The sequence below is a fragment of the Papaver somniferum genome, chromosome 11, assembly GCF_003573695.1.
Source record: "Papaver somniferum cultivar HN1 chromosome 11, ASM357369v1, whole genome shotgun sequence".
NCBI classification, from domain to species: domain Eukaryota; kingdom Viridiplantae; phylum Streptophyta; class Magnoliopsida; order Ranunculales; family Papaveraceae; genus Papaver; species Papaver somniferum.
This window is the reverse complement of record NC_039368.1, coordinates 19,073,515-19,083,943: the sequence shown is the minus strand read 5'-3', so window position 1 is coordinate 19,083,943 and position 10,429 is coordinate 19,073,515. Positions and strand designations below refer to the sequence as shown.

The following is a 10,429-nucleotide window of genomic DNA, read 5'->3' as shown; positions in this document are numbered from 1 at the left end:
TGGTATCCGCATAGGGAAGGTCGGCATGGTGGGGCCAAGGCCAATGGCGCTGATGGCTTGGCATAGTGGGGCCAAGGGTTTGGTACGGACGGCTTGGCATGGTGGGGCCAAGGCAAGGTGCGGTTCGCTTGGCATGGTGGGGCCAAGGGTTTGGCATGCCATTGTAGCATGGTGCGAATATCATGGTTGGCATGCCTTGGCACGGTAGACGTGGCTGGAATGGTTTGCCATTGACACCGTGGTGCGGCTGGTATGGTTGGCATGCCTTGGCGCGGAGATATGGCTGCCATGGTTTGCCATTGGCACAGTGGTGCGGCTGGCATGGTTGGCATGCCTTGGCACGGAGATGTGGATGGCATGGTTTGCCATTGGCACAGTGGTGCGACTGGCATGGTTGGCATGCCTTGGCTCGGAGATGTGGATGGCATGGTTTGCGATTGGCACAGTGGTGCGGCTGGCATGGTTAGCATGCTTTGGCGCGGAGATGTGGCTGGCATGGTTTGCCATTGGCACAGTGGTGCAGCTGGCATGGTTGGCATGCCTTGGCGCAGTAGCATGAGAATTAGGGTTTGGCATAAATGATGTCGGCCAATGTTAAGGGTTCTACCGTGGAACATGACACATAAAAAAAAGGTACCCTGGTAATTCTTACGTAGGCATGCTGATCGATTCAATAAATATGCTAATGGTCATAGTGACGTCATGTCAGTTGTACGGTTTTACGATTTTAAACCTAAGCTAAAAACCACCATCAACGACAGGTCAGTTTTGGTCGACCTTTATGCTTCATTCTACCTTCGGCCTGTTTGATGCATCCTACGCGAACCGGGGTATCAGGCGGTCTTCGTTGGAGGCGTCCAAACCAGCGCAGCCGATGTTGCGTGAGAATATCTTCCATTGGTGCTACCCCCAGTTTACCATGGATATACAAATTTCTGATTTTGTCGTGCCTTGTCTTCCCACATGCCCATCTCAGCATCCTCATTTCCGTCGCATGGAGCTTTCTGATGTGCGGGTTTTTAGTCGCCAACACTCCGCCCCGTACAGCAGCGCGAGACAGATTGCCGTTTTATAGAACTTTCCCTTCAGTTTAGTTGGGACCTTATGATCACATAGGACTCCCGTCCCAAGTCTCCATTTTGCCCACCCAGAGTGAGATCTGTGTCTGATGTCCTTATCTATGTCTCCGTTACTCTGGATCATAGATCCCAAGTAGTGAAAAAACTCTTTCCTTGGTACAATCTGTCCGTCTAACAACAATTATCCATCGTCTGTTTCGGCCTCGTCAAAGTCGCATTTTAGCTATTTGGTCTTGGTTATGCTGAGTCTGAAGTCCTTCGATTCCAGTGTCTGTCGCCACCACTCCATCTTATCCTCTACCTCTTACTTTGATTCCCCAATAAGTGCGAGGTCATCCGCGAAGAGCATACACCAAGGTAACTCCCCCTGTATATCCATTGTGACTTGGTCCAATACTAGCTCAAATAAGTATCGGCTCAAGGCCGACCGTTGGTGTAGTCCGATCTTGATAGGGAAGTCGTCCGAGACACCGTCGCACGTCCATACTCTTGTTACAGCTCCCTCATACATATCCTTGATAAGGGATATATATTTAGGTGATACACTCGTCTGTTCGAGTTTCCACCACATTACCTCTCGTGGGACTCTGTCCTAGGCCTTCTCAAGGTCAATGAATACCATATGCAGATTCTGCATTCATTCCCGGTAGCGTTCCATTAGTTGTCTAACTAGTTAATCGCTTCGGTAGTGGATCTCCCCGGCATAAACCCGAATTAATTCTTTGTGACGCTAGATTTCCCACGTAGTCGACGGTCGATGATGCGTTCCCGAAGTTTCATCGTTTGGCTCATAAGTTTGATGCCCCTGTAGTTAGAACAGTTCTGAATATCCCATTTATTCTTAAAGATCGGTACAATGACGTTTTTTCGCCACTCCTTAGGCATCTGGTTCGACCGGCAGATGCTATTAAAGAGATTGGTCAACCAAGTAATACCTTCCTCTCCCAGGCATTTCCACACCTCCATCGGAATGTTATCAGGTCCCAACGCCTTCCCTCGCTTAGTTCTTTTTAGGGCATCTTTTACCTCATTTTCGAGAATGATTGGAACATCCTCCTCTTGCAGGTTCACCGCGTCACTGGAACCCACCAAGTTTACTGTTGGGTTACAGCCCTCAGCATTGAAAAGATCTTTGAAATAGTCCTTCCAACGAGCCTTTATCTCCGCGTCTTCTACTAAAACACGCCCATCATCATCTTTAATGCACTTGACTTGGGTAAGGTCTCGTGTTTTCTTTTCCCGCGACCGGTCGATCTTGTAAATTCCCTTCGCACCTTCTTATGTGTCAAGTTTTCCAGTAGAACTTTTCATATGCCCTACCTTTAGCTTGTGCCACCATTCGTTTAGCGTGGTATTTCGCGACCTTATATTTCCTGAGGTTATTTTCGTTTTCGAGGGCTCGGAATTCCCTGAAGGGCCTTTTCTTGTCTTTAATAGCCTGCTGCACTTCCGAGGACCAACACCAGGTATCTTTTGGATCGCCTTTACCATTTCCTTTAGATTCACCCAGTATTTCCACCGCTGGTAGTCGGATCCAACCAGCAGTTTTGTTCCACATGTGTTCCGCTTCCCCATCCTCACCGAGCACGCCTTCAAAGAGTGCCTTATCTTTGAAAGCCTGTGCGGTATCTTCCTTGAGGTTCCACCACCTAGTTCTTGGTGGGTATGTAGTTCTTTTCCGTTCACAGCACATCTGGATGTGAAAGTCCGCAACTACTAGTCTATGTTGGATGACCACACACTCGTCCAATATGACCCTACAATTAGAGTTCCTGTCTATCCTCTCTCCTCGCGAGGATGTAGTCGATTTGAATCATACGTTGAGCACACTTATATGTAACCAAGTGTTTTGCGTTTTTCATAAAAAATGTATTCGCAATCACGAGGTCAAAAGAGAATGCGAAATTCAAGATATCTTCACCGGCTTGGTTTTGGTTTCAAAGGTGAATACTACGTCCATCCCTAAGAAATATGTGTACACATATATCTCACTATCAGACACGTGTATATAAAAAGGTACGTGGAAAGCATGCAGGCCAAAACATCAAAACATGATGCGTCACGAAACACCAAATAAACCCCGAGGAGTTACTTTATCTCATCCACAAAAGAGGAGCTAAGATCAACGGTGGAGAGAAAGTTAGCTGACACGGACTGACAGGGGCAGAAGACACTTGTCTGACATGAGCAGACCCCTCAACTACCCACATTAAACACTCTGAGCAGTGTACGTGTCGACCAACCTGTGGAACGAGCGAGGATGCCTCTGCGGGATCAAGGGGCAAACGCAGACCTCCGCGTTATGGACGCAAGGACACAAGAAGATAAGGTTCCAACGGTCTTCAGAGATGGGTCCCACGTTCTAACCTTATAAATACCCAATCTCCACCAAGAGGAAGGGGGATCGAAAAGATCAGGAAGGGAAGGAGAGAGAGAGAGAGAGAAATAGTAAGGGTAAGTTAATCCTTTAGAGGAGAGAAACATGTAAACCCCAAAAGTCGTTCAACTATTCGTGTAACCGTGAAGAACATAGTAAAACAACAAACCCCGTGGATGTAGGCCTTAGTGCTGAACCACGTAAACCTTGGTCTTATTTACATTTCAGCACTTTACATTCATTTAGCTCCGTGCATGTTTACTTATATGTTTTGTTTTCTTTAATACTTATATCCCATGCACAAACGCCACGCATGGAGTTGTTGGATGAGGCCATGATAAACCCGAAGGTTTTGAGCCAATGAATCAACACCAGGGTACCATCATCATAATCTCTTTAGATGATAATGATTGATTGTGAGCGTTCGGACCCCCTCGTGGTTTGTGTGCTCACAATTTGGCGCTAGAAACAGGGACTTCGTCCCGGTAAAAGATTTATCTTGTCCTGTGATTTCATTTTAAATTGGCATATGATTGCTCTGATTTTATCAGCTCGGACCGTATAGATCATTCGTTAACTGTATTATGTTCAAAAACCCACCTTTGATCTTCGATAAGAGTTATTGTTCTAAGCGGGTTATTGTTCTAATCCATCGGATTTACAATTTTCGTAGTTTTTATACTAAGGATCTCCTTTAATAAAACTCTAACCCGTATTTTATAGCCCGCGGGTATTAATTCCCTCTTGAAAAATTGTATTTCGCCAACTAACCCGCTTCACGTGGATATTCCCGTTTCTGTTGTTTGAAATAACTTATGCAGAGAGAACGTGTTGTGAGTAAAGAAGGCAAGTTTACGTGAGATTTCATTATCAACAAAAGGGCACGTGATGGAAAAGACGCAGGAAGCAGGAAAATCCAAAGCTTTGTCAAAAGAAACACCCAGGACAACCCCGATCATCACCCGAAGCAAGCAGAAAGGAGATAAAGCTAAAATGACCAATCGAAAGCAAGATACTGCAGAAATCACTTCACCCATCAACGCTAATTCAGTTGCAGCGGCGGCTCTCAGAGCAGCAACGATAAAGTACGGGGAGGCTGCGGTAGTCCCGAAGGCTGCGGAGGCTAGCAATACCTTCGCCATGAGTCAACTTAATCAACCAAGGGAAAGGGTGGATGAATCCAGAACATTCCAACCCGCGCACCTTCTAACCTTTGGAATGCCGCTAACAAATAATCAGAATCAAACCATACCGGCGGCTCTGGCACCGCAGAGGGGCGCTCGCTCCAATTTGGAAACACCAGCAACCGAAGCTGAACCCCTTCCACCTTTAGTACAGACCATGGAGGAGGGCGGCACCACGGCTGTAGCGGCACGCGCTGGGACTCCCAATCAGGGGTCCAACCAATCACACCGACTAATGGCTGAGCTTGAGGAACTGAGGAAGAGCCAGCAGGTTTACGCAGAAGCTGTAGCTCTGTTGGCCAGAGAAAATCAAGATTTAAAGGAGCGGATTGCTCTAAGCACGAAGACCATCCAACAACTTGATGAAGCAAGATCCAAAGCACCAGAGCCAAACCAAGACTGTAGAGTCGTCCTAGCGGCTAATGAAGACGCGACAAGGATACGTAGCGTATCCGACCCGGATTATGACGATGGAGAGTCAGACGGTAATGAGCTGAAGAATTTAGAGCACCAACGCGCAATGGAGGAACTACGAGATGAGATGATGGCAGAGATCAGGCAATTAAAAAATAAACAAGGTGGGGGAAGGTTAGAAGAGGTCATGAGAGAAGCTAACTCCACGCCCTTAACGCATCGCTTGGCCAACACCCCTATTCCACTGAGGAATATCTTCGAAGCAATGAGACAGCATCACATGAAGGTGAATCCGGAGAAATGTACTTTCGGTGTCACCTCGGGGAAGTTCCTCGGGTATCTGGTGACGAAAAGGGGCATCGAGGTAGACCCAGCGAAGATTCAAGCCATAGTATAGATGTCGTCCCCAAAGAATCTGAAGGAAGTGCAGAATCTCAATGGGTCCATAGCAGCGTTGGGCAGATTTATTGCACGGTCTTCGGACAAATGCAAACATTTCTTCAATATTCTTAAAAAAGGGAGCAGGTTCGAATGGACCGCCGAATGCGAGGAAGCATTCCAAAAAATCAAAGAACATCTAGCTTCAATCCCGATCCTGCAGAAGCCAGACCCTGATGAAGTTTTGGCACTGTACATAGCAACAACGGAGGACGCAGTCAGCGCGGTATTAGTCAAAACCAATACAAAGGTAGAACAACCTATCTATTACGTCAGCAAGACACTCAATTCCGCGGAAAGAAATTATACTAAGATTGAACAACTCATCCTCGCACTGGTATGGGCTACCCAAAAACTGAGAACCTACTTCCTAACTCACCTCGTCAGGGTACCATGCAAAGCACCATTGGAAGCAGTCCTCAAAAGCACGGGAAAAGTGGGCCGAATAGCCAAATGGAACACCCATCTGGACCAATTCAACATCATTCATGAAATTCAACATTCTCAGAAGTCCCAAGTTCTGGCAGATTTCTTAGCAGACCTCCCCCTTGACAACGACGAAGAGATTAAGGGAATACCAGAAGCCGAGGAAGAAACAAGGATCCAATGGATATCCTCGAACCTGCGAGTCATAGACAATGGGAAGTCTTTGTCGACGGATCTAAAAAAGGAAGGAGCAGGAATAGGTATTGTCATTATCACCCCAACTGGAGAAAGGATTATACAGGCACTTAGATTGGAATTCAAAGAGCATACCAACAACATTGTTGAATACGAAGCTGTCGTACATGCCCTACGTATAATAATAGAGATGGGGGTAACCGATGTAAGGCTGACAAGTGATTCGCAGCTTGTCATACGGCAAATAGGGCTCGAGTATAATGTGTACGATGACACCTTTCAGCTTACATGGCCTTGGTCCAAACATTGGCATCACAAATCCCGAACATTAAGTTCCGGCACTTATGCAGAAGGGACCTCAGGCACGCGGATGCCCTAGCATATATATCATCCATGCTGAGGGATAAAAATGCCGAAGGTATTAAAATAGCAAGGGTATACGAGCCTTCGATTGCATCTCAATTCTCCTTCGCTACCAATCAAGATGTGATGGAAGAAAATATCGAAGACCAGGTAGGAGAAGACATCCATAATGACTTTGATGAAGAGGACATCCTGTCAAGAGCAAATCAAGACGAAGACTTCAGCAACGAAGATGACTGGAGGGTGACAATACATGCCTTTCTCGAAAAAGGAAGCTTACCTGCGGATCGGAAACAAGCTAGGAAGATACTCTCCAAAGTGGGAAGATATGATCTTCGGGAGGGGGTCCTGTATAGAAATCCTTCCTTGGACCATTACTACGCTGCTTGTCCCGGAAAGAGGGGCATCGAATTCTAAATGATATCCATTATGGTGACGCGGGGAATCATAGCGGCATGAGATCACTAGCTGACAAAGCAAAAACGCAAGGATATTACTGGCCGACAATGATACAAGATGCCGCGAGGATGTCCCGACGATGTGAAGAATGTCAGCGCTTCGCGAAAAATCCACGCGCCGGCAACAATGTTAAACTCTGTCGATAGCCCGTGGCCATTTGCAAAATGGGGCGTAGACATCGTCGGGCCTTTCATCGAAGGATCAGGGAAGAGACGATTTTTGATAGTAGCCACGGACTACTTCAGTAAATGGGTGGAGGCTAAGGCCTTGGCCAGGATCAGAGACGCGGATGTGTTCACTTTCATATTCCAGAACATCATTTGCAGATTTGGTATACCTGCTGAAATTGTATCTGATAACGGCAAGCAATTACAGGGAAAAAAATAGACATGCTCTTCGACACTTTCAAAATAAGAAAGAACAAGTCCACCCCATAACCCTCAAAGCAACGGACAAGCGGAAGCTACCAACAAGACCCTCGCCCTTATACTCAAAAAACAATTAGACGAGCATAAGGGAAGATGGTGCGAACAACTGCACAATGTCTTATGGGCATACAGGACAACACGAAGATCCGCTACCGGGGAATCCCCGTTTCTTCTAACTTATGGAGCTGAAGCAGTCATACCTACGGAAATCCTCATGCCAACCACGAAGACCGAAGCTTGGGAGAAAAACCTCACAACAGATATGATGTTAGAAAGGTTGGACGACTTGGAAGGAAGAAGGGAAGTAGCATTGCAAAAGATGGAAAATTATCAACGAAGACTAGCAAGGGAGTACAACAAAAAGGTAAAGCTACGGAATTTTGTAGAGGGACAGTATGTGTTGAGAACAATCCCACGGTATCAGCAAGAAAAGAAATGGGGAAAGTTAGCACCTACATGGGGAGGACCTTTTATGATCCACGACATTGCGGGTAACGGTTCCTACTACCTTCGTAATCTAAAAGGCGAGGTCCTCCGGCATCCTTGGAATGCTAAATGGCTCAAACCATACTTCCCATAGAAGCAACGCAGATTTGAATCTGCTTGGAGTGTACCAGAAGAAGAAGGGAGCCTGACCGCTCCACATGTTTCTATCTCTGGAAGAGGAATTGCAGACCTCAACTTATCAATCAAACAAGCTTTCAAATTATCAAGTCAGTGGAATCTACCTACAATATTGGGGAAAGTAGTTAATCTACAATCTCTCAGGGCTCCCCCATCAGTGTCCATAAGTGTAGGACCAGGGGGAAGGCACCCAGCAGAAAGAGATACCCAACCAATCTTAAGGCAACGGGTCGACGGAATGGGTGCGTAAATATTTTAATCCCATATCCTAGAACGTTGCCCCGGCCCCCACCGTCTGGGAATCCTCTGGCCCAGGATTCGCCAGCGGGGTGACAGGTCTCAAGACGATCACGAAGGTACCTTCCTTCAGTATCGCACTCAAAAACACTTAAAAACTTTTGTTTTGTTTTTTCACAAATACTTAAAATAAAAACAAAACAACATTGTAGGTATATCAAGAAGAGGATTCATTTCATAAAGGGTGATTACAAGAAGTGAAAGGCCAAAGTCAAGGATACACAATCAAAAAAATTCCTTTTACAGGATCATCAGCAAAAATATCCTTGTTACATGATTACAAAAAGTATAATGATGCCGCGGACCTACAGAAACGCGATCTCTACCTAGTGGCGGCCCCATCGGCAGGATTATTCCGAAGACTTGATGGGACGCTCCCACCAGAAGAGGGGCCCGAGGAGCTGGGCAAGGCAGAAGGAACGGGACGACGAGGATAGTTCTTCACGAGACCATGTTCATTCCTTAGGCCAAGTTCTATCCTCTCCAGCATCTTGTTCGTCTCCTCAGCCAATTGACAACGAGCCTTGTGTTAATAACTGTTGTCCGCTGTTGGGCTTGGGATAATAACGAAGATAGCCGATTCACTTCTCTAGAAGCAGCACCAACGGCCTCCTCGCGGGTTGCTGCTAAATTCTTGAAGTGATTGGTCTGTTCTTCCTGCTGCGCTAAGGAAGATTGAGCCTTTTCAAGTTTTTCATTTGTGACGCGAAGGCGTCCCTCGAGCTCTGAAAAAGACAACACCACGGAGTTAGCGTAGAAAAAAAACAAGGTCACACTCGATGAAATGGGATTATACCTTCGACACAAGCCGAAGCCTCTTCATACTCATTAACAACCGCATCTCGCGCTTCATCAAGATGATCATATTCCGCGGATAATTTCTTATAGTCTAGTTGAAGGTTGGTGAGAGTAAATTGACAGGCATCTAATTCTACCTGCTTCATCGAGTCCATATGACGAAGGTGGTCGACCTCTTTATTTATCTCTGAGACCCCTTTGCTGAGTCTGTACATGCACACTTCAAGATTCCTCTCAGACTCAGCATGACGAGCTACGTCGGCACGACGCGGAAAGAGCATTGCTGAGAGCGTAGACTTCAGCACGAGCATCATCTCTTTCTCTGGCAAGACAGAGCATATTATCCTGGACCCCTGAAAGAGGAATGGATCGAGCCGTCTGTAATTCTTCTTCCAACAGCTGAATCCTAGATTCCAACAAGGAAGTACGCTCACGGGCTTCCCGCAGATTATCACGGGTCCACAGCAGTGTGCCATTAAATAAAGCACGATCATGGTTGTACAGATTTTGCATGTCGACCATCTGAACATGCCGCGCGCGCCATACCTCAGCCCGAGCATCCCATTTCTTAGCTTCACTCTTAATTTTCTCAACCAAATCTCTAATACGAGATTTTTGCCGAGCTCTTTCGTTTCGAAGCCATATCAGCTCGGGGACGCCACCCACTGGAGATAGGGTGGGGAGACTCAGACAGAACAACTAAGAGAAAGAATGACGACATACGGCGAGGGAAAAGAACCAAACCTGTGAAAGTGGAAACTTGGCTACGAGTTTGCTCTAACTCAGCGCGCACTGCAACAAGTTCTGAACGAAGATCAGCCTCTGCTTCACCCAGCTTTTCTTTCCCTTAAGGCTTTTCTTCAGCTCTTCTATTTCCACCTCAGCCGCAGATAATTCCTTTTCTCGGTGACGAAGCTTAGCCTCGAGCTTCAGAGATTTCGCTTTGAAGAACTGATACAGCACGTGGTTACAATGCTCGCTCCTCATCATCTACACATCAAGATGACAAAACATTATTTCACCGAAGCGTCTGATCGTCACGTAGAAGTATGTACGAAAATTTACCTCCAGCACACGCTGCTGCGGAAAGCCATATTGATACCCGTCGGCGATGGCCATCATATCGGCAACGGAAGTAGGAGGCTCCGGCACAAGGGTAGCTTCGGGAACAGTCAACCTTTTTCCCCAGGCTTCAGACACCTGCGCCTTAGAAGACATCTCCATCATGCGACGGGTATACGCGGTTGATTCCTTTTCCCCAGCAACAACAGGAGCGGGATGAGAGACAAACAGAAGATTCTTTTCCTTAAACCAATCCATGATGGCGTCCTCACCCTCAGACGTCGG

The 10,429-nt window shown here is 46.6% G+C and overlaps 1 pseudogene; it reads right to left on the bottom strand.

The window, feature by feature from the left end:
• Positions 1–1,302: 1,302 nt before the first annotated feature.
• On the bottom strand, positions 1,303–2,772 carry LOC113324198 (annotated as a pseudogene).
• Between the last annotated feature and the right edge of the window lie 7,657 nt (positions 2,773–10,429).